At 42.3% G+C, this 22,334-nt stretch overlaps 1 long non-coding RNA gene across 1 annotated transcript; it reads left to right on the top strand.

Annotated features, from left to right (window-relative positions):
• Positions 1-12,923: 12,923 nt before the first annotated feature.
• On the top strand, positions 12,924-21,959 carry LOC128328789 (uncharacterized). The gene is made up of 3 exons (XR_008309399.1): positions 12,924-13,014; positions 13,893-13,991; positions 21,643-21,959. It is a non-coding gene; the product is annotated as an uncharacterized LOC128328789 (long non-coding RNA).
• The last annotated feature ends 375 nt before the right edge of the window (positions 21,960-22,334 follow it).

The following is a 22,334-nucleotide window of genomic DNA, read 5'->3' as shown; positions in this document are numbered from 1 at the left end:
CATATTGGGCTTCATCATCATCCGTATGAATTGAGAGTGCAGTGCACCAAAGAATACACCCCAGACTCCCTTGTAGTTGCATGTTGCAGGGGAAGACTGACAGTGGTGAGAAAGTTGTCTTTCAATGAAGTCCATCACTGATCTTCTTGCTGAGAACCCCGTGAAATAATTTCAGGGAATATCTCTTGATAAAAGGCTGCTGTTGTATTGTTCATGGTCCCTCAAACAGGTCCATCCCTAGGGGTGTGTGGGGCTCAAGACAAATGGGGGGGATGGGGCCCCAACAAGGCAAACTGGCAGCAGTGTAGACATGCAGGGCACAGGTGAGCATAGTGTGGGTTGGGGCTACAGCTGCAGTGGCAGCCAGAGGTCTGTTCAGCATTGGCAAAGAGAAGGAGAAGAGGTCACAATTCCATTGCAGGGCATATTGCAATGGTTGGAAGGGCAGTGCCAAGCAAGAGATCTGCAGGCAGAGGAAGTAAGTAAGTGAGAACAGCACTGTGCTGGGGGGGGGGGGAAGAGAAGCAGCTTGCAGTGGGTCATGGCTAGCCACATTCACGCTGGAAGGTAGCCAATTTCCAGTTAGGAGATAGAAGGGAACTGCTGAATGGACTCAGGTAAGCCCCACCCACCCACCGACTGATGCATCAAGTGAATCCAATATATCTGCTCAGTTCAATGCGTCTCCCCCCCATGTATCATCAAGATGATGCAAAATTAAACTGACTCTCAAGCTAATAATTTGCTCAGTGCACAGCCCCTATCTATACAAGTTGTGAACAAATGTGACAACAAGCTAGTTCTTGTTGCTCAGCTCTCCAAAGGGACTAGTGAGGCATTTTTTTAAGACTCTGAAAAAGCATCCCTCCCAAAGTCTTCTGATGTTCTGTTCACTTATGTACAGAGAAATCCAAAAGCAAAGGGTTATCAGGAAACCGCTTATCCTGAAGCACAAAGAGTTGTAGAAAAACAAGCATATTCAAAGAAGGGATGTAGGTTTCATGTTTCCTTGATTGCTTTGCAGAGATACAGCAAAAGGCCAAGATAGTCAAGATGATAAGTAGAGAACCAGTTTGCCATTGAGCCCTGGAGCCTGTACAGGCCAATAATTTTGTTTCATAATAATAATTTGGTTTTTGGGGGGGGAAACTGTAAAAGACACACACCAAAGGGTAGTTCATACTTGCAAGTCTTTTTCAGCACTATGGCTCCAGGTCAGTTCTAGCAATGCATTAAAAAGGCGTTAACATGTTAATTTTGACAAGAACATGGATGGGAATGTATGTCAGAATGCATACCGCATCCAAAGTACTACAGTGTCATAGATTGCATCTTACTTGGATGCCAATTTGAATGCATAATTGAATGTGCATCCAACTTACAGCCAATTTCTCAATATCAATAAAGTGATACTTTCACAAAAGCCCACTTACTTGCATGGGTCTCCTTTCCTGGATTGGGATACATATATATTTAATATATTTTAGCAAGCCACCCTATGTGATGTTTCCAATAATACAGTTTTATTTGGAATTTTATGTAAAAAGGTCAACAAAGCATAATCGTTTTTGAGGAGAACTGTATCACTTCATGTCTCAAACACTAATTAAACAACTCTACTCGACGTCCGTGCGAAGACCCACGTCAAGCAGTTAATGCAACTTGTTACTGCAAAATGTGTTCTGACATATCCCTTGCAGCAGAGCAAGATGGGAAGAAGGCATCTCTCTAGAGACTGCCGGTAGGCAGCCAATAAAAAAAAGCAAGGGGCTTTTGTTTAATGAGATTAAAGCTCTTTGCTGACATACTTCCTAATTGAATCATCTTGAATACTAACCACATCACCCAGAAAGAACCAGTTCCCTCCATCCTTCTCCTTCACCAAATGCTTTTAGGCCATATATATCAACCATCCATAAACTCAGCATGATGTACTGCTAGGAGACTAGCTTCTGCACTCTTCTCATTGCTAATTTTTAGCACCACCAGGCAAGTCAAGAAGAATTTTGACTCCAGTAATTAATATTTTAAAAATCTACGACAATCATCTTGGGGCTTCAGTTCCCCAGAGCAGTAGCCGATGGGCAGTGTGTATGTAAAGCAGAAGTAGATATTTGAATGACCTGGTTCTATAGCTAGCTGGCATTTCAGATTATGTGCACAGATGTTTTTGATGGGATCTGTTATAAGGGCCTCTTACAACAGGGTCCCTTGCAGGATCTGGACAAGGTAGGTCACTTTACTAACATAATTAAGAGAACATGCTAGAGGAAAATTAGTCTTATTTATATATAAAAGGAAGATAAAATTAATGATAGCATAGAAATTGGGATTCTGACTTGAGGCATTTCTGATTTATGTGTATGCAAATGTTTAGGTGGAACATAAGGAATTGTGGTTTGCCCTTAGAAGATGTGTCCCAAAGCAGGACACATTTTCCTTGCTCTAGGACCTTTTACTGGTACAAAGCACTAATTAAAGGCTTTGTATACTGGATTCTAGATCAATGGTTTTCAGACTCTGGGCACTTTCAGATGGAATGCAGAGCCTTGGTTGAATCCAAGAATCCCCACTGCACTCTCCTGTCCAAATGTGCTTCTCAAATCTACCCAGGGTTCAGTTTTGCCAAACAAGACATTTGTACCCAAGGAGGTTTGTAGCTGGCTTGTTTCAAGTGCAGTTGAAATCGTCACTGGGCCACATCCAAATTGTCCCACCTGTGGTTTATTCTTGGCTTAGCAAGAGAGGTGGGCAGAGAGCAGCCAAGGAAGAGCCTTGGACTGGGCAAATGGCAGAGGGAGGGGGACAAAGAAATCAACTGCAACAAAACACAAGTCACGCAGCTATCCGTTGTCTGTGGAGGGAATTCTCCACTTGTTTTCGGAAGCTTGGTTAGAAGGCTCCACATTGTGACTGACGGAGGCCCTCTGTTTTGGGGAAGCCTGGGGCTGCTCAGAAGCTTATCAGTTGTTCTCCAATGAGATCAGTATCCCTGGACAGAGTTCTCGGAGGGATAGTTTGTTATTCTGCTTTAGGATCCCCACCACTAATTAAGATTTTTTGAGAGGTCCACTAGCTCCTCCGGGGGTGATTGAGGGTCAAGCCTTTTTTGAAGCTGCCCTGAGGCTTTGGGGCAAAATTTCTGTTGTAAGAGCTTCACCAGCTCTAGCAACCTTTACAAGATCTCTTAAGGTTCATTTATTATATCAAGCTTTTGGTTAGCTGTAAGTTAGTTTTACTGTTGCTACTGTTATTTTAAACTATTTTAACCGTTTTAATTTTGGTTTTCACTGCGGTTTCATTATGTTAACTGTTGTATAAACTGCCAAGAGACTCCTATTTTTGGTGGCATAAAAATACAAGCAAGCAAGCAATAAATAAATGCTGTTGACCCTCCCTTGTAATAAGCAGCAGCAAAGACATGTTGAGTATTTTAGGACAGATTCTCAGTATATGTGTGGTGACTAGTACATCGAATGGAGAATGCACTTTAGAATGCGCTCCAGAATCTAGGGGTGTGTACAAATCTATTTTTGCAAGTTGATTCGGGTTCGATTGAATCAGTGTGATTCAATTCAAGCTTGAATCTGCTGCCCTTGAATCTGGGTTGATTTGATTCAAATTTTATTTGATTCCACCTAAATTTTAAAGGCTAGGGGGCATCAAAGCAGGTTGGGTGGCAGGGGCCCATGGGTGCCAACTGCCACCCAGCCACCAAAGGCATTGGGCAAAGGGGTGAATTTTTAGGAATGTTTATGTGTTGTGGGTTCTCGATTGTGAAATAACTTATTCATAGGGAATCCCTATGAAGAAGTTATTTCACAACTGAGAATCCACACACAGTATAAATAACTGTGATATTTCACAGTTGTGAAATAACTTCTTCATAGGGATTCTCAATGAAGAAGTCATTTCACAACCCAGAATCTACACATAAACATTCCTAAAAATTCACCCCTGGCAGTGATGGCAGAAGTTTGGAGGAGAAAAAACAGAGGTTGCTGGGGACAAAATGGAGGCTCAAATAGCCAAATCTATTTGAAGTCAAATGGAGGGTGCTTCAATTTGACCTTGAATCTGGTAAGCATTCTTAAGGGTGATTCGATTTGAGGTTGAATCACTCAAATCACCCAAATTTGAGTTGAATCGATTTAGCCACCAATTCATTCGCACATCCCTACCAAAACCCTCTGCAGTTCACAGGGTTTCCATGGCAGATAAGCAAGTGTGTTTTGGTGACCAAGAGCTCTCTCAAGCTAGAGCTCCCTCAAGGTATAAATCTTGAAAACCACTGTGACAGATACAGAAGGAAAACCTGCTCAAGGTAGTTTAGGATTATATTTTCCAGGGTTCTTTTGGATGACTTTGGTTACATCAGCCCAGCCTGTTCAATGATATGGACTCTAAATTTCCCAGCATTACTCTCTTCTTCTAGGCTCTATAGGCTGAAATCACAAACATCAGTACCCCCGAAGCAGGCTTGCTTATAGCTGTCAGAGAATGTGCAGACACCTGATGGAGCCCTGCTCAGTTTGTTGAAGTGAACCCTATAGGCATCATCTCTCCCAAGATTAAGCGAAAGGGAAGTGGTGCAGCAAGGCTCCTTGTGGAAGCTTGAACTTGCCGTGTCAGAGGCTATTAAAGGATAACATAGATACTTCTTGGAGATAACAGTGACCAGGCCCAGGTTTAGGGATCAGCTGAGACCCAGGGCCAAGAGAAGACTCACAGCTGAAATGTGAGGCTGGCGCCAGTGTTCAAGCAATGGCAGAAGTAGCACTACAATTATCTCCAAAAAGAGAGCAGCTCCATTGCTATTCTCTGCCATCCTGTCCATCTGTTCCTATGCTGCTGGAGGGAAGCTCCTATTTACACAAGAAAAACAATAGCCAAATCAGTTGACCTGTTATTTTCTCTTCCAGGTACCCTCCCCATTCATGAATGGGCTTCCTCCAGAAGACCTAGCAATGATGCAGATGTCTTAGGAGGAAGCCCATTTGTGGATGGGGAGGGTTGCTAGAACCCCCCTTTGGTGGCTTATCTTGGGACAGCAGCAGTAGCCCAGAGTACTTTGTGGCAGTTGCATTGGCAATAATCATCTTTTGAAACTGACAGTGCAATGTTCTATCCTGCTGCTGTGCAACTGATGCAGCAAAGGGGCAAAGGCATTGCATTGGTAAACAAAGATGGCAGTCACTAGCACAGCTGCTGTAAAGTGCTCTGGACAGCAAGCTTCCCTTTGGGTATGGGAAGCCCACTAAGGCCAAGTTGCACCTCAAATTTTGAGTTCACCCTGACAGTGATCCACAACCAGCTCCACTACCACACACTTCTAGTACTGTCACTGTTGATTTATGACTTGTCATTTCACAGGTAGCCTCCACTGGAATATGCTTCACTACTTGATGCTGCTTGTGAGCATCACTGCATGTCCAAAATTGGCCTGAAAAGTCCAGGAACTGGACATCCTGTCCAGGTTATAGGAAAAGTGCCATTCTGGATATGAAACATCCAGGAATTTGAACAAGAAGATTGATTTAATGAATTTTACCCATTTTTCTCTTTAGACATTGTAGCTATATACGGTAGTTCCAATGTTTTAAAGCTCCATATCCTTACCCCTTTTCCGGCACCAGTGTTGCTGACTGGCTGGCTCTCAGTATATGACTCAGTAAATATAGCTGCCTAGAGACCTAAGTTTGGGCGGGATATAAATTAAATAAATAAATAAATAAATAAATAAATAAATAAATAAATAAATGCCTTCCCCTCATTTCTAGATCATTTCTAGTGTTAGTGAGTGTCTGCTGTGTTGGAGCTAGAACCCTGGCAGCATTATCTCTCAGCTGCAGTGTCTCATAGTGACCACTGGGTTTTTGGGGGGACATGGATAAAAGTGCTGTGACTGAAAAGGCCAAAACAATGAAAGAATGCACACACAAAGGATATTTGAATTTGTGGCACAGAATGTTAGAGCATAGAGATGCCAAAATGATATGTCAGGCTGAAAAGTTGGATTTGGTAAAGGGTCTAAAAATAGACCCCTCTAGCACTAAATCAATGTGTACATGCTGTATAAGAGCAAAGGCAATACAGCCCGCTTTTCTTGTATGAAAAAAAAGGGAAACACAGCATCCTTTGGATCTGATTCATAGAGATGTTTGTGGACCTATGCAAGTAAATACATCAGGAGGGAATAAATATGTTCTTACTTTAATTGATGACCATTCTAGATACACATATACATACCAGTTAAGTGAAAAGGGACAAGTACTAGAAAGACTGAAAGAATATGTTGCAAGAGTGAGCAACAAGTTTGGGATAAAGCCACAGATCCTCCACACTGACAATGGTGGTGAGTACACTGGGAATGATGTCATAAGATTTCTAAAGGAGGAGGGCACTGAACACCAAAAAACTGTTCCTTATACTCTGGAGCAAATGGAGTGGAGGAAAGAAAGAACCATTCTCTTATGGAAATGATGAGGTGCATGCTTGTAGATTCTGGTTTGGCTACTAAATTTTGGGGAGAGGCAGTGAACTGCTACTTACCTGCAAAACAGATTGCCAACAAAGGCCACGGGAACAACACCACATGAGTTATGGCATGGCAACAAGCCCACTTTGAGTCATATAAGAGTGTGTGGATCTAAAGCATACACCTATATGAAAAGCCAAAAGAACCAAACTCAACTGAGCCATTTTGGAAGGGTGGTATACAAATCAAATAGATAAATAGATAAATAGATAAATAAACAAACAAACAACTGTAGATCTGAGGAAGGAATACTTGTTGGCTATTCCATAGGATGTAATGGATATTGGATTTTAGATCTTGCCACAGAAACAATTAAAATATGCAGTGTAGCATACTTCAGTAAAAATGAAAAACCAACCACTAGTGAACTGCCAGACTTAGAGCCCAATTTTCAGTTGGAGAAAGAATCAAGGCAATATGACGAAAAGGAAGGTTCCACTGTAAGTTTTACACCTAGCAGCGATGCAGCAGAAGAGGATGCTGATGAGAAACAAAGGGTACAACGTTCAACGCAACAAAATAAAGGAGTTCCACCTAAGAAACTTTAATACATTGCAAAGGGAGAAATGTTTCAAGAATCAAGCACGTGGAAAGAAAGTGATAACTTACCTGCAAGTGAAGCACAAAACTGGAAGAAAGCTGTGAAAGAAGAAATGGAGTAATTGCACAAAAACAAACCAACCAACCAACCAACCAACCAACCAACCCACCCATGGAACTCATAGACCTAACCCAGGGAATAAAGACTGTGGGGTGCAAGTGGGTTTTTAAAATTAAGCAAAATGCAGAAGATGTCCAGTGTTACAAAGCGAGACTGGTGGCAAAAGGATTCTTGCAAATATATGGGGAAATTATGATGAGGCATTTGTTCCTGCTGTAAAACACACCTCAGTAAGGACACTCCTAAGCATTGAAGCAGCAAAGAAAATTCAAGTGGATCACATAAATGTGAAAACTGCATTTCTTCATGGGGACATCAAAGAAGATATTGATATGGAGCAGCCTCCAGGATTTGTGGAACCTGGTAAAGAAAAACTAGTTTGTAAGCTACAGAAAAGTATATATGGACTAAAGCAGGTTGCAAGTATGGATGTGCACAAATTGATTTTTTTGATTCCATTTGTGCTCAAAACAAATCACTCTTGAATTGTTTTGTATCCAAATCTACCCCCTACAAATCACCCCAGATTCGATTTGTATTTGCTTTGATTTTATTCTGATACAGATTGATTTGGACCACTTAACAAGATCCTAGGGCCATAAAATTTGAGTGGTGGGTAGATCCCCATGGGTGCCACCTAGCACCCAAATGTCAAGGCAATGGGACACTTGGTTGATTTTTAATGATTTTTTTTTGTTTTTACTGATTTTGAACATTTCTGCCATAGGAAACAATGGGAATTCAAAGCTGCCATATCCCAACCCTAAAATGGATCCCTAGCTTTCATTTTTTAAAAAAATCTAAGCTCTAGCCCTTGTAGAAGTGGAGTTATGAAGCAAAATGTGCAGTCATTATTTTTCAAGTGTTTGGATTCTTTGGTGTATAACTTTTCCTCATGATGAATCCCTATGAGGATTCATTATACACCTTCATTTCTTCTGTTCATTTTGACTGTCACTGGACAGTGCCAACTGTCAACTGCCATGTGCCGACTACACCCCCCCCCCCCGGCAAGGCAGTGGGGTAGTCATTTCAATTTTTAGGAATATTGAAATGTTTAGATTTTTTGGTGTCTAATAACTTTTCCTCATAATGAATCCCTATGAGGATTCATTATACACCTTCGTTTCTTCTGTTCATTTTGACTATCATTGGACAGTGCCAACTGTCAACTGCCATGTGTCAACTACCCCCCCCCCCCCACACACTGGGGTACTCAGTTTATTTTTTAGGTATCTTTGAAGTGTTTAGATTCTTTGGTTTCTTCATTACACAACTTCATTTCTTCTGTTCATTTTGACTCCACTGCTTTGCAGGTGGGGGTGGGGAATTAGTGGCATCCCATGTTCCAACTACCCCGCAACCCACAAGCCACTGGGTACTCAGTTTATATTTTAGGAATATCATTTGTAGCAATGATAACAAGAGCCCACCTAATGGTGCAGTGGGGAAATGACTTGAATAGCACGCCAAAGGTTGCCAGTTCGAACCCCTGCTGGTAAGTATCCATGGGAAACACCTATATTGAGCAGCAGTGATACAGGGAGATGCTGAAAGGCATGATCTCATACTGCACAGGAGGAGGAAAAGGCAATGGTAAACCCTTCCTGTATTCTACCAAAGAAGAACTACAGGGCTCTGTGGTTGCCAGGAGTCGACATTGACTCAATGGCACACTTTACCTTTATGATAACAAGACCGGATATAGATGCATCTGTGGGAATCTTGAGTAGGAAAGTAAGCACACCCAGTAAAGATGACTGGACTACAGTAAAGAGACTAGGCAGGTATCCAAGAGGGACAATCCATCTAAAATTAAAGTTACCTGCTAGCAGTGGACCCAAATTAGTAGGCTATATGGATACAGAATGGGCTGAGGATCAAACAGACCAGAAGTCAACCAGTGGTTATGTATTCTTTTATGGTGGTGGAGCAGTCAGTTGGTGTAGCTGCAAGCAATCAATAGTTGCTCTCTCATCTACTGAGGCAGAATATGTATCTGCCATTCAAGCACGTCATGAGGTAGTGTGGCTGCACAAGCTAATGTCGGATTTCAACATAGATGAACCCAAACCCATTGAGATTTTCAAAGATAATCAAAGCTGCATCCAGGTCTCACAAATGGAGAAAATTAAATTTAGAACAAAACACATAGAAAAAAAATATCATTATGTGCGGGATGCACAAGAAAAAGGACTAGTAAAGTTAATGTATTGTCCAAGTTAACATATGGTAGCAGATGTGCTAACAAAGTCATTGCCCAGGGATCATTTCAAAACCTTGAGAGAGAAGTTTGGACTTATAGACAGCAGCATGAGCTGATGAGAAGGACTGTTGGAGACAGGACCCTGGCAGCATCAGCTCTCAGTTGCAATGTCTCATAGTGACCAGTGTGTGTGTGTGTGTGTGTGTGTGTGTGTGTGTGTGTGTGTGTGTTAGGGTCATGGATGAAAGTGCTGGACTCCTCCCTTCTTTCTTCTTCCAGTGTTAGTCTCCATTTTGTCTCTCCAGAGATGTCTGTTTGTTTTGGTCTCTCTCTTCAGCCATGAGCTAAGCTGAAATTAAGCTGCAGGCTTTCCCACATTTGTTTGTAATCTTTTCTTTATATCAATCCTTGTAGTTCTTCAGTACTAAAGAACTGTCTCAAGACCTCTTGTTTGTTGCTTTCTCACCAAAGTGGTTTTGCTCTAGTGTTTGGGGGACTGAACTGCCATTCTTCCCCTAGGTGCTGAAGACAGCAATAAAGGACAGTAAGTATAGAGAAAACAAGTTCATAGGAAACAAAAACATCGGAACATAGGAAGCTGCCATATACTGAGTCAGCACATTGGTCTATCTAGTTCAGTATTGTCTACACAGACTGGCAGTGGCTTCTCCAAGGTTGCAGGCAGGAATCTCTCTCAGCCCTATCTTGGAGAGGAACCAAGAGTCCTATCCAGGGAGGGAACTTGAAACCTTTTGCTTTTCCCAGAGCAGCTAGGGAATTCAGGGCAGAACAGCATTGCTTAGATATTCCTAAGTGGAATATCTTACAGTGCTCACATGTGGTCTCCCATTCATATGCAACCAGGGCAGACCCTGCTTAGCTAATGGGACAAGTCATGCTTGCTACCACAAGACCAGGTCTCCTCCAACTGCATTCAAACAATGGTCTTTTTGTAAACTGTTATTAAACAAAGTAAACAATGCAGGTTTCTTTCATTTCTCACCTGCACTTATTTTACTGTCATTATATTTACTTTGCATATTTAATTGTGTTTCTTGAGGTGAAACATTCCTCTCTCCTGTGCAAAGAACCCCATAGGAAAAAGGCATGAAATCACCACCAAATGCCACTATCAAGCTTGCTATCAAGCACTCTTTCAAATTCTGGTGTTTTTTTTTAAGAGGAGGGTTTTTAAATTTGCTCCCTCAGCTTGACAGTCATGTCCAGGAATTATCTCCAACAAGTGTGGCAAGCCCACTACCTGGGTATGCTCTTGTAAGCAATGCTGTTCTGCCCTGAATTTCTGGCTTGTAGAAAGGCACAGATATAGCCATACCTTGGCCTGATGATTCTCCAAAAGATAATGCCTTGACAATGAGTCAGAGTACATGGAGGCTATGAAATTATGCTATGTTCTAATAAATAAATAAAAAATAAAAATAAAAATACCTGATCCAAATCTTATTTCTGCTTTGAACTCACAAGGTAATCTTAGGCAAGCCACTTTCAGTCCTGTATTTGCAACATGAAGATGATACTCACCTACCTTACACATTTTGCTCCTCTCTTGAAATCCCCCAAATGTTCTCCCAATTTCACTGCTTGTGAATGGAGGATCAAGTGCGGGAGGCATTTAATCTCAGCCTTAGTTAGAACCAGTCCTTACTTTCTAACATGTGAAAGAATAGGGCTAAGATCTATCTGTCTGGAAGCCTAGATACATGGAGAGGTCATTCTCATGACAAAAATGGGGATGGTTGGGAGGAAGGCAGGAGCCTACCTCTCTTCCCCCACCTGATCAACAGCAACCTCAGGCTCTGCTGCCCATGTGGTAAGTGGGAGGCAGAGGAAGGAATCCCAGCTGCCAGGAATCCCTTATATGAGCATGGTGCATTGTGGAAATTCCTGCTGCCAAGTCACTCCTTCCACTAGCCTCTATGGTTTTAATGGCTGCCAGCATCCCGAAAGGAACTGTTGGCAGACTAAGTGCCTACTTGACTTGGGTGTGAGGTAAGAGGCATGCACATGTCTTCCTACCTCACTTTTAGCCTGGGTACAAAACCAGGACTACCCAGGAGTAGAGTGCCAGGATTGGAAGCTATCCTGGTGCTTCTCATGACCAGCCCTACCGAGGCTAGCACTGTCCTACTCGGTAGGGCTGGTCATGAGAACGACCTCAGAGGCTGGTTATGATCATTCAGTAAAAGACTCCAGTACCTGTAGCAAAAAGGCAGCCATTCTTGAGGTACAGAGCAATAACCTTGTGACATTGCACAGACTGAGAGAGCAACTATTTCTGATGAAAATATGGACATGCCTGCAGTGCAGATATGCAATGGGTGTGGCCAAGCAGCCTAGATGCAGCAGGCAATCCTGACAGCAAGCATGCCACAAAAGGAAAGCAGGTAATAAAGTTCATGCAGGGTATATTATTGCAGATTGCCAAAGTAGATGAGCCAAGCCATCATCATCATCATCATCATCATCATCATCATCATCAAGACTACATAATTAATTCAAAATTTTGGGCATATAATACAATTTAGAAAAAGAATCCTTGAATTTTTACAGCTAGCAAAGTTTGAGGATACAAGACAAGTCCCCAAACAGGGCAAAAATGTCTTCTTTGTGAACTATGTCCAATGAAGCAATCTCCTGGACAATGGCAAATTTTCACTACGATCCCATTACTCATTAAGTAATGCCCATTAAGCTTAGATGCTTAAAAACATAAAGTGCTTCAGTGCAAAATGACTAAATATTTTCAAATTATTTAAAGTTCTTCCATTACAAGGGATACAAATCTTAAGCCCAACACATTACATGCAGAAGTGTATAATGAAAGAAATAATATCAATAAATAATGCATGTCATGTGTTGCAGCACCGCAGGTCAGGGATGTGAAGTTGGGTTGCAGGCAAGTGGCTATTACTGCTCTTCCTCTATCCCACAGCACAGCCCAGCCTGAGCCACCTCAGCGGCACAACTCACAAGCCTTCCAAGTGCTTCCCTTTCAAAAAGCACACCAAGCCATGTGCCTCACCCCCACTGCCTCTTCCTCCACACCTGCCCAGCCCACCAGCTCCATCACTTCTCCTTATCCACCAGTGCAGATAAGTGACAGCTCCAGCCAGCTAGATTTGCTCGGTGCAGGGCATCCAAAAAGGAGGACTGTCCTTAGGACATGGCAAGCAGGGTGACCGGCCCGGGCCCTGCTCTTTTGACCCCCATTAGAATTCACTGGGCCCCCACAGTGGCTGATTTGTCCTGGGCCCTGCAGCCCACCAGGGCTCTCTAAGCACAGCCCTGCCAAAAAGATGGGCTCCAGCATATCTAGTGCAGAGCTGGATCTCTCACCACTAGCCCCAGCTGTTACCAAAGCAGCAGAGACACTGCTGCTGCCATTTCCAAGTTCGGGGAAGAGATTTGATGAGAAACAGTGAGAGGCAGAATCCCTCTCATGACATATTCTCTCCTGGAATGGAAGCTGCGGAGTATTGAAGAGCTTGCATACTGTTGCTTTAAGAAGCACTTCCTGGTTGGTGAGGTTCTTGGTTGAATGTAAGCTGTGATTCAGCAGTTTGGAAGAAAGCCGTAGGCTTGCTGGTTGTAAGTCTTTGTTCTTCTTTCCTTTTTTTCTTGTTTGGCCTCCCAATAAAAGTTGTTGAGCTCTAATGCTGCCTTTGGGGTGAAGCCTCATTATAACAGAAGCTGCAGTGGCCTCACCCCTGCTGCCTTGGTAATGGCTGGGGCATTCCCCCATCACCTTAGCCTCGCTGCAAGCTGCACTGCATCACATCCTTTCAGAAGGAGCAGGCATGTGGGTGGGTAGGGTGGGTGGAAGAGAAAGGAGGTGACGGCAATGAAAACCATGATTCTCCCAGGACTGTCACCTGATGGTTGTGATAATCCTGGCTAAATCTGGATAGCAGGAGGGATAAAAGCATCGCAGGCTTGAAGCTGAGGCTGGCAACAGTCTCCAAGATAGCTTGATTCCCAAGGGCAGCTCCTCTTTGGGGGTGGTCTTTTTGGGGTGGCAGAATGTGCCCTTGTTGCCCTGGCAGAAGCCCACCAGCCTGCCCCTGCATGCCTCCAGCAGCCCTATCCCCACCCTCTTCATCCTGACCACCAGGCTGAGTGACTGGGGCATGCCCTGCAGGAGGCAGTGGAACTTGCCTATGGCAGTGGTGGATTCCTGGGCTCTCCACTGCTGCTGTGGTCCAAAGTCATCAGCAGCTCTCTTCCTCTCTTGCTGTCTCCCCTTTGGAAGGAAGGAGAGCTGTTCCTGGCTTCTCTTCTTTGACAGTTTGGCAACACAGCAGAGAAGAAGAGAAGCTGAGACTAGCATGCTTGTTCTCACCCGCCCCTTCACACCCTGCCTCTCCATCACCATGCTGAAGATGGAAGGGGAGTGCTTAACCCTTTCCTGGCCTATTGATTTTTTTGCAGCATATGCCTCTTAACCACTTTTACCTGTTTCCCCCCAGCCAGGTTCCAAAACCAGAAGGAAAGTGTTACTTGGGGTGGAATTGCCTTGTGAAAACCTTTACAAGGGAAACAGACATGGAAAAGGTTGAGTACTACAGGTATCTTCTCCTTTGATTTTGCCGAATGTCCCAGATGCATTGTATACATGCACAGATGTCTACATACACATATATATTCTTGTGTAAATGTATAAGCATCTATTTGAAAAGTCATAATGGAAATTCTCAGAATGTGCAGAAACTTCCTGAGAAATTTCACTTTTATAGAAACTCATTTGAAAAGTCATAATGGAAATTCTCAGAATGTGCAGAAACTTCCTGAGAAATTTCACTTTTATAGAAACTCTTGCAAATTCTCAGATGGTTTAGGGAGGAGAGATGGTTTAGGGAGGTTCTCTTGCAAATTCTCAGATGGTTTAGGGAGGAGAGCTGGTCTTGTGGTAGCAAGCATGAATTGTACCATTTGCTCAGCAGGATCTGTCTTTGCATTTGGATGGGTGACATGAGTGCTATAATGGGACTACAGCTCAGTGGAAGAGCATCTTCATGCTTACATGTAAAAGGCCCAAGGTTCATCCCCTGGCATCTCCAGGTAGAGCTGAGAAAGAATCCTGCTTGAGACCTTGGAAAGCCAGCCATTGCCAGTCAGTGAAGACAATACTGCACTAGATGGACCAATGGTCTGATTCAGTATAGGGCAGCTTCTTATGCCTTGGGATTTGAATTTCACTTTGCCAACCCTACTTTGGATCCCTTGAAAATGTAGAATACAGATTTAATATACTGCTGTATGCTGACTGAATTGAGTTTACACTGTGCACAGATGGTGTAATGCAAGAATAGGGTTAATGTGAGTTAGGGTGGTTCCATCCTTAGTGTTTGTAAATGTTCATTTACATAGGCACTACAGACATTTTCAGAGATCTGGGGCTGAAATGTGAAGTATGATAATTCCATGCCCTGAAGTGTTGGGAGCTCTGGCTAAAGCAGCAGGATGAACATCTGCGTAATCTCCTGCAGAAGAGAAAATGATTTACCAGGGACAAGTGGCTAGTAAACTGGGCCCATTGGGCTATAACTTTTCTTACTTCTTCTCAAAGAAATACTTTTCAGTTGATGGCTTCAAATTCAGTTCTCTGTTTGGAATGCATGGTTAATTTAGTGGGCAACATATTTTGCAAATGGCCATGCAACCTACAGTGTCTAGTCATTTTGGAAGCTGCATTCTAGAAGAGAAGGACAATCAGCGTACAGGTTGTTGAATATTATCTTTGGAAAGCTGGCAAGATAAATCCATCTCCAGCAGGAAGAAAGAATAGATTCCCCCCACCAAAGCAGAGATTATTGTTAGCTATTCCAGAATGCTAACTGTTAAAGCATTCACTCTCAGAGATACTCTAATGAAGACTGAAGGTTTATATAGGCTTGGCTAGTCCCCATGGTAACGGCCTTTCTACTGGGTTACCATAGGAATTGTAAAAGCCTCTATAAACCTCCATTAATAGAGCATATACTCTCTCCAGGCAGACTCCTAGAGAACACATTTCCAATTTTCAATAATAAAGGAAAAGGGGGTTTTGTTTGGAGTGGTAGGCTCTAACAGTTTGACAACCTAGATTATCATAGAATATATTAGAAATTGAAGACATTTGGGATATAGCAAGACTGTAGAGGGTGAATGGCATGAAGAATGAAACAATCTATAGTTTGAGCTATTGTATGCCTGAGCCATACTGCGCCACATGTTGTAGGTATTGTTAACCAGCTCCCCTAAACACAGTTCAAACACTATAGCCCGTGGCCTCCTCACTCTCTTTAAACCCCTCGGGAAGCTTGGTTAAACTGAAGTTTTGGTGGACAAAAGTTGCCCAATAGGAAAGGAGATTTATTACAATAACGCCAGCTAAATAAAAAGAACTAGCTAATTAGTCACTTTAACTTTGCAAACCTTTCAAAAGAGCTTTTGTTTTGTTTGTTGTCATAAATTCCATGTCTTCAAAACTATTATGCTTGTAACAGTGATGGTACTTGAAAATATGCCAATTATCTTCGATAACTCAATGAGATTTCGTTTTTGCTAACCTCAGTGTTTGAAATATCTGAGGCATTTCCTGCAATAAAGACAAGTAATGCAGGAAGGTTCAATGGGGTAGTGGCAATGCTGGGACAACTGTATCTATGGCAGCAATCCTTAAAACCACCAACACTGGAACATCCTATTCTATTGAATACTGTTTCAAACAAGACTGCACTCTTTTAGGAGCTAAGTTTTATTCAGTGGGGGTGGGGTGGGGTGGGGGGTGGGAGTGGGGGGGAATCAGATAAGGCCTGTTTCACACAAACAGCAGATGAACTGGCAAGATAAAAAGGTACAATTAAGATGAAGGTACGATTTCATACTGCTGGTGAAGGTCCTTAACACAGCTGACTATTTCCTCATTTTAAAAAACTAAATAAATCCCTGCACATCCCAAACAAGCAGATCAGGGAAACAGCAAGGTTAGAACTCTTTACCCTTATACTTAGATTAGAGCTATAATATAAATCTGAATCAATAAAAATCTGTCTCAATAAAACTAATACAAAATGATCCTTGAGATAGTCTGTGTCCAACTTGAAGGTCCAATAGTTCATTTCAAAATTGCTGATGAAAAGCACTGTATAGATAAATGTTCCCAGTATCATGTTTTAATTGGAAGATGAAGTATCATGTCGTAATTTTGCCAACATCTGATCAGTCTTGTGTTGTTACCAGACGTGTTTCGACTATACCAAGCCTTCTTCAGTGGCTTCTCCGAACAGCAGTTCAATCCTTATGTTGGGTGGAGACTGATAAGAGACAGTTGCCACTGAAGAAGACTTGGTATAGTCAAAACGCATCTGGCAACAACACAGGACTGATCAGATGCTGGCTGAGTTACGACAAGATACTTCATCTTCCAATTAGAACATGATAATTTTGTCTGTAATTGTGAAACAAACTATTGGACCTTCCAGTTGGACACAGAGAGGTGCTTCACATGATCAGTGTGAAGCACCGGAGGAGGTTCTGCAGGGGGAGTGGGCTTAGCCCACTCTCCCTACAGACGATCAAATGGAAGCCCTAGGCGGCCAGATTGGCCGCCCACATGACTGCTGGCTCCGTCATGGAGCTGGCAGGGGCTGTGGGGATCGGGGGGCGCGTGGCTATCTCAAGGATAATTTTGTTTTAATTTTATTGAGACATAGATTTTTATTGGTTCAGATTTATTATATCTTGCATAGTTGGACAGTTTTTAATTTTATTACTATTATATTAAAACATTCGTATATAACATTTGGATTCTTTGATGTTCTGATATATTGTTGAATCCAAACAGGGTTCCCCCCCTCCCCTTAACGACAAGTTACATTCTGTAGCTTGCAGATCGAAATAGCCGGCTGAGGTACCTACTAAGCCCAATGTCCCTTGCAATGCCTGGACATTTGCAGAAAGTTTGTATCCTCTTAATAAGGCACTGATTTTCCAGTACAAAGGTTGGAAGTGGGACCTTAGTGGAATGATATGTAGATTGCACAAAGAGTTTGTGGAATATCCTGGCTATATCCTGGAAAAATCAACTGGTGCCAATATAGCCTTGATCCAATCCCTGCAATAAGGATGGAACATCCTCAACATAAGGCTAATCAAAATGCGAGGATATAAATGATCAGGATGCAGTATGTGGGTAAGTCAACAAATGACCCAAGTGCACAATTCTGCAATCACAAGTCTGTAACTACTATCAAAAAATGTGAACAACCAGTAGCCAAACAAATACCAGTAAACACAAACTGATTTGTCAATTACTGCAATAAAGATGCCATCAGATGCAGTGACATTGGAAGCAAGAGAGAATTTTTGGGTCCATGCACTTGGGACAGTAGCCTCAGTAGACCTTATCCTTGAAGACAGCAGCCGATCCTAGACTGCTGAACACTACAGCATGGACATTCTGTAACTGTTACCGTATTTACTCTAATAGAATATGACGCTGAATTTAAGATTACCTCCTTAAAAGGTAGAAGTTAAATAAGGTTATACCTGTATTTACCCAAAAGGAACAGCACTCTGAATTTAAGATGATGCCCCCAATTTCTAACATCAAAGAACTTTGAAAAAACTTAGTCTTGGATTCAGGTAAATACAGTACTGCAGCTGCTGTAAGGTAAAGGTAAAGTGTGCCGTCAAGTTGATTTCGACTCCTGGTGCCCACAGAGTCCTGTGGTTGTCTTTGGTAGAATACAGGAAGGGTTTACCATTGCCTCCTCCCACACAGTATGAGCTAATACCTTCCAGCATCTTCCTATATCACTGCTGCCCAATATAGTACCAGCGGGGATTCGAATCGGCAACCTTCTGCTTGTTAGTCAAGCATTTCCCTGCTGCGCCACTTAAGGTAATATACCTTGCTTATAACATCAAAGCAGCTGAAGGTGGAAGCTGTCTTGCCCATTACATTTCTGTTTAGTTAACAGTAAATTTATACACCCACAGATAATTTTTATATTGCCAAATTATAAAATCTCATGGTGGGTTACAGGTTTCCTTCTCTGCTCTCAAATTTACAAAGTTAGTTTCTTAGCCGGTATTTGGAATAGGAGAAACAGGATATTCTCCGCACTTTGCATACAATTCTGTAGGATTTGAAATAGACATCAGTGACATGTGTGAATTACACTCCTTGAGCTGATGATGATTATGTTGATGATGGACGATTGTGCATGGTGCTTTATAGAGTAATACAATCTATGTGGGGTAAAAAGGAAGGGAAGAGAGGTGCAAAGGTTACAAACAACACAGAAAGGAGGACTCTGAAAGGTGAAAGGTATCAAGAGATAAAGTGAGCAAATACATTTACAGGTATTTGTTTTGTTTTAATTGGGGCAAACAGGGCTGACCTCATAATTGGGCAAACTGGAATGATTATCTCAGACAGGTACTTTGCATGCATATTGTGAGAATAAAATGGACTAGCCCTCATGTATGCCACCTTGAAGGGATGGAATAAACAAATAATTTTTCTCATATCATCTCAGTTTCTGTTTCTTGATCTTCAAGAAACTTTTCAGCAGAATTAGCTGAAGAAAGAACCCAGCACCTCTGGATCTCTGTTTTCCACCATGTTAGTGGAATGTTCTCTCAGCCAACTGTAGTTTAAGCCATCATTAAAACCTTAGGAACAGGAACGGATTCTGGCTGCCTTGTGCCTTATGTCTTAGCAGTACAATTCTGGTAACCACATCTAAAAAAGGACATCTGGAAAAGGTGCAGAAGAGGGCAACCAAGATGATCAGGAGTCTAGAGCACTTTTCTTATGAGGCAAGGTTACAACACCTGGAGTTTAGAAAAAAGATGACTGTGGGGAGACATGATAGAGGACTATAAAATCATGCATGGAGTGGAGAAAGTGGATAGAGAGAAATTCTTCTCTCTCACACATAACAATAGAACCAGGGGTCATCCCATGAAATTGATTGCCAGGAAATTTAGGACCAACAAATGGAAGTATTTTTTCACACAACGCATAATCAACTTGTGGAATTCTGTGCCACAAGATGTAGTGACAGCCAACAACCTGGATGGCTTTAAGAGGGGCTTGGATAACTTCATGGAGGAGAGGTCTATCAATGGCTACTGGTTGGAGGGTTATTGGCTACCTCCAACCTCAAAGGAAGGATGCCTCTGAGTACCAGTTGCAGGGGAGTAACAGTAAGATAGAGGGCATGCCCTTCACTCCTGCCTGTAGGCTTCCAGCGGCATCTGGTGGGCCACTGTGTGAAACAGGATGCTGGACTAGATGGGCCATGGGCCTGATCCAGCAGGGCTGTTCTTATGTAGGTGCAGTTGGAATAATTGCCAGATGTAATTTGCCTTCAGCAGCGGTTGTGCTAGCTAACTGTTGTCTTTCAATAAAACAAGATAACCTATTTAGTATGCTATTATGCTGCACAAGAAACTATAGAGTGCAAGCTAGGAACATTAACAAATTATTCTTTGGGGGCACAGACTATATCTCAGAAGTGGTGAGATAATCAAGCTACAAGGAAAAGATCTCCTAAGCCATTTAGCAAGTTCAGCAATAGCTTGTGGCTGCTGAAAGCTTCACAGATTATTATCAGTTGACAGACATGTGGCCGGAGAAATATATCAGCCATTCACTGAGGAGAGAAGAAGGGCCAACCTAGATGTTAGGAGGGACAATCAGCTGCTCTCCTGATGCATCTCCACTTCGTATCACCCCACTTTGTAAAAGAAAATGTGTGAATTAATGTCCAGGGGTGTAGCTAGGGGAGGTGGGCCCATGTTCGGCCCTCTCTCCGGTGCCTCAGAGTGAGGGAAATAATTAAGAAAATAGGCAGGGGTGGAGCTGGAGGGCCCTCAGGAGCTGGAGGGCCTGGGTTCTTGACCCATCCGCTCAATTATAGCTACACCCCTGTTTATGTCCCCGTGTGCAGAGTTTTCCACCCCCACTCCACTTCAGTGGCTGCTGCTTACATAGCAGGGGAAACGGACTACGATGTCACATTGTGCAACTTCATTAACTAGGTATTACCAGGAGACAAGGGAAGAGATGTGGGGCCATTCTTGGTGGTAGCCACAAATCCCTCATGACTTCTAGCTTAAACTTAACTGGCTTCTTTTAAGATGTCCTATAACCACCTTAAGTGGTGCAGTGGGGAAATGTTTGACTAACAAGAAAGTAGAAGATTGCCGGTTCGAATCCCTGCTGCTACTATATTGGCAGCAACGATATAGGAAGATGCTGAAAGGCATCATCTCATACCGCTCAGGAGGTGGCAATGGTAAAACCCTCCTGTATTCTACCAAAGAAAACCACAGGGCCCTGTGGGCACCAGGAGTCGAAATCAACTTGATGGCACACTCTACCTTTATTGCTACCTACAGCAGTCATTGAGCATAGATCCCTGGTTACTTCTCTTGCATAAGCCCAACAAAAGAGATTAGGACTGACTCTGGGAGATTTAGGACTTTTTCATTTTAGCCCGAGCCTGTGAAATGAACTTTTAGGAAGACCTGTTTGGGTTTTTAAGGATCAATCCATTTAATCAAGCTTTTGGGAACAGAATGCTACAATGGTCTATAATATGGCTTCCATGGGTCTTGCTGCTGTTAAGGTTTTTTTTTTTTTTAAGTTGTTTAGATTTTTAAAAAGTTTTACAATATTTTTAAAGCAATTGCTCCATTTGTTTACATTTTATTATGAAAGTGTATGTATCTATATCCTGTCTCAGTATACAAAACATTCTGCATGGACATTTAGAGAAAACTTGGCATATCCCTGCATGCCACTTCCCTTCCAAACACGACCAGGTCATATTTCAGGTTCTTGAATGGCACCTATGGCCATATGAGTAGAAGTTTGCTTGCTTGTTACTATGTTGTGTGTCTAAATCAGAGTTGTTTGTTGTTCACATGTCTGTAGATCCTTAGCAATGACAGATATAATGGGACCCTACTTGATATGGTGGCTGGCACGGCACAGCTGCTGACAAGATTTCTCTCCCACCTTCCAGTGTGTATGTGCACATGTGTGTGTGTTTGTGTGTGTGTGTATATATATAAGATAATGTGATCCTTAGTCCTGCATTTGCCTCTAAGTACTGGACTCCATAATAGGTTTACCAGAACTCCCCCCATGTCTGAGGCCTAATGGAAGGAATGGATCACCCTAACATAACAGAAATCTCTTCATGTTGGTCCTTTCAGAAGCTGAGTAAATAAATCCAGAGTAGAAGAGTTACAGCAAGTGCATTTCATTCTCTGGGAGTGACAAAGTAACAACATTTCATATAAGAACACCTCATTGATGCTCAGCAACAGAAATTGTTTGTGACCAACGTGGCAACAACATCCCAACAATCTAAATATAACCATAGTCGTTTTAAGTTTTTAGATTACTGGCAGTAAAAAGAACACTTCAAAAAAGCCTAGCACATTTTAACATCTGGCGCCCTATGTTTTTATATTCTAAAATATTCACGTGCTTTGGCATGAGGAAAAATAAAATTGTACCTTAGTTTTCATTGGGCTTGTTTTTTTCCAGGCAGCATCAGACTGAAAGTCTAAAATACAGACAGTGTAGATTTTATTTAAATCACGACTCGTATACACTTAAATGCTTTTCTCACCTAATCTGGATGGGAAAGAACAATGGAGTGTTAGTTCCAAGCAAAACAGTTCTTGTGTTAAGTGGGATATCCAGTACTTTCCCAGCTGGATTTACATGATAAAATAGGGCTATAGTGGTGGTGCTGGTGTTTGGGAACGCCTCATTTTTTGTTTCCTTATAAAATGGCATATTTCATTATTTTCAACAGAAGAGAACATTTACATATCTAAATCAGGTCCATCTTTCAGATTTTAAAAAACACAACACATTCAATCTAACCATTGCAAAA

This window comes from Hemicordylus capensis, chromosome 6, assembly GCF_027244095.1.
Source record: "Hemicordylus capensis ecotype Gifberg chromosome 6, rHemCap1.1.pri, whole genome shotgun sequence".
In the NCBI taxonomy this organism is placed as follows: Eukaryota; Metazoa; Chordata; class Lepidosauria; order Squamata; family Cordylidae; genus Hemicordylus; species Hemicordylus capensis.
The sequence above is the reverse complement of the archived record's forward strand: the minus strand, read 5'-3'. Positions and strand labels throughout refer to the sequence as shown.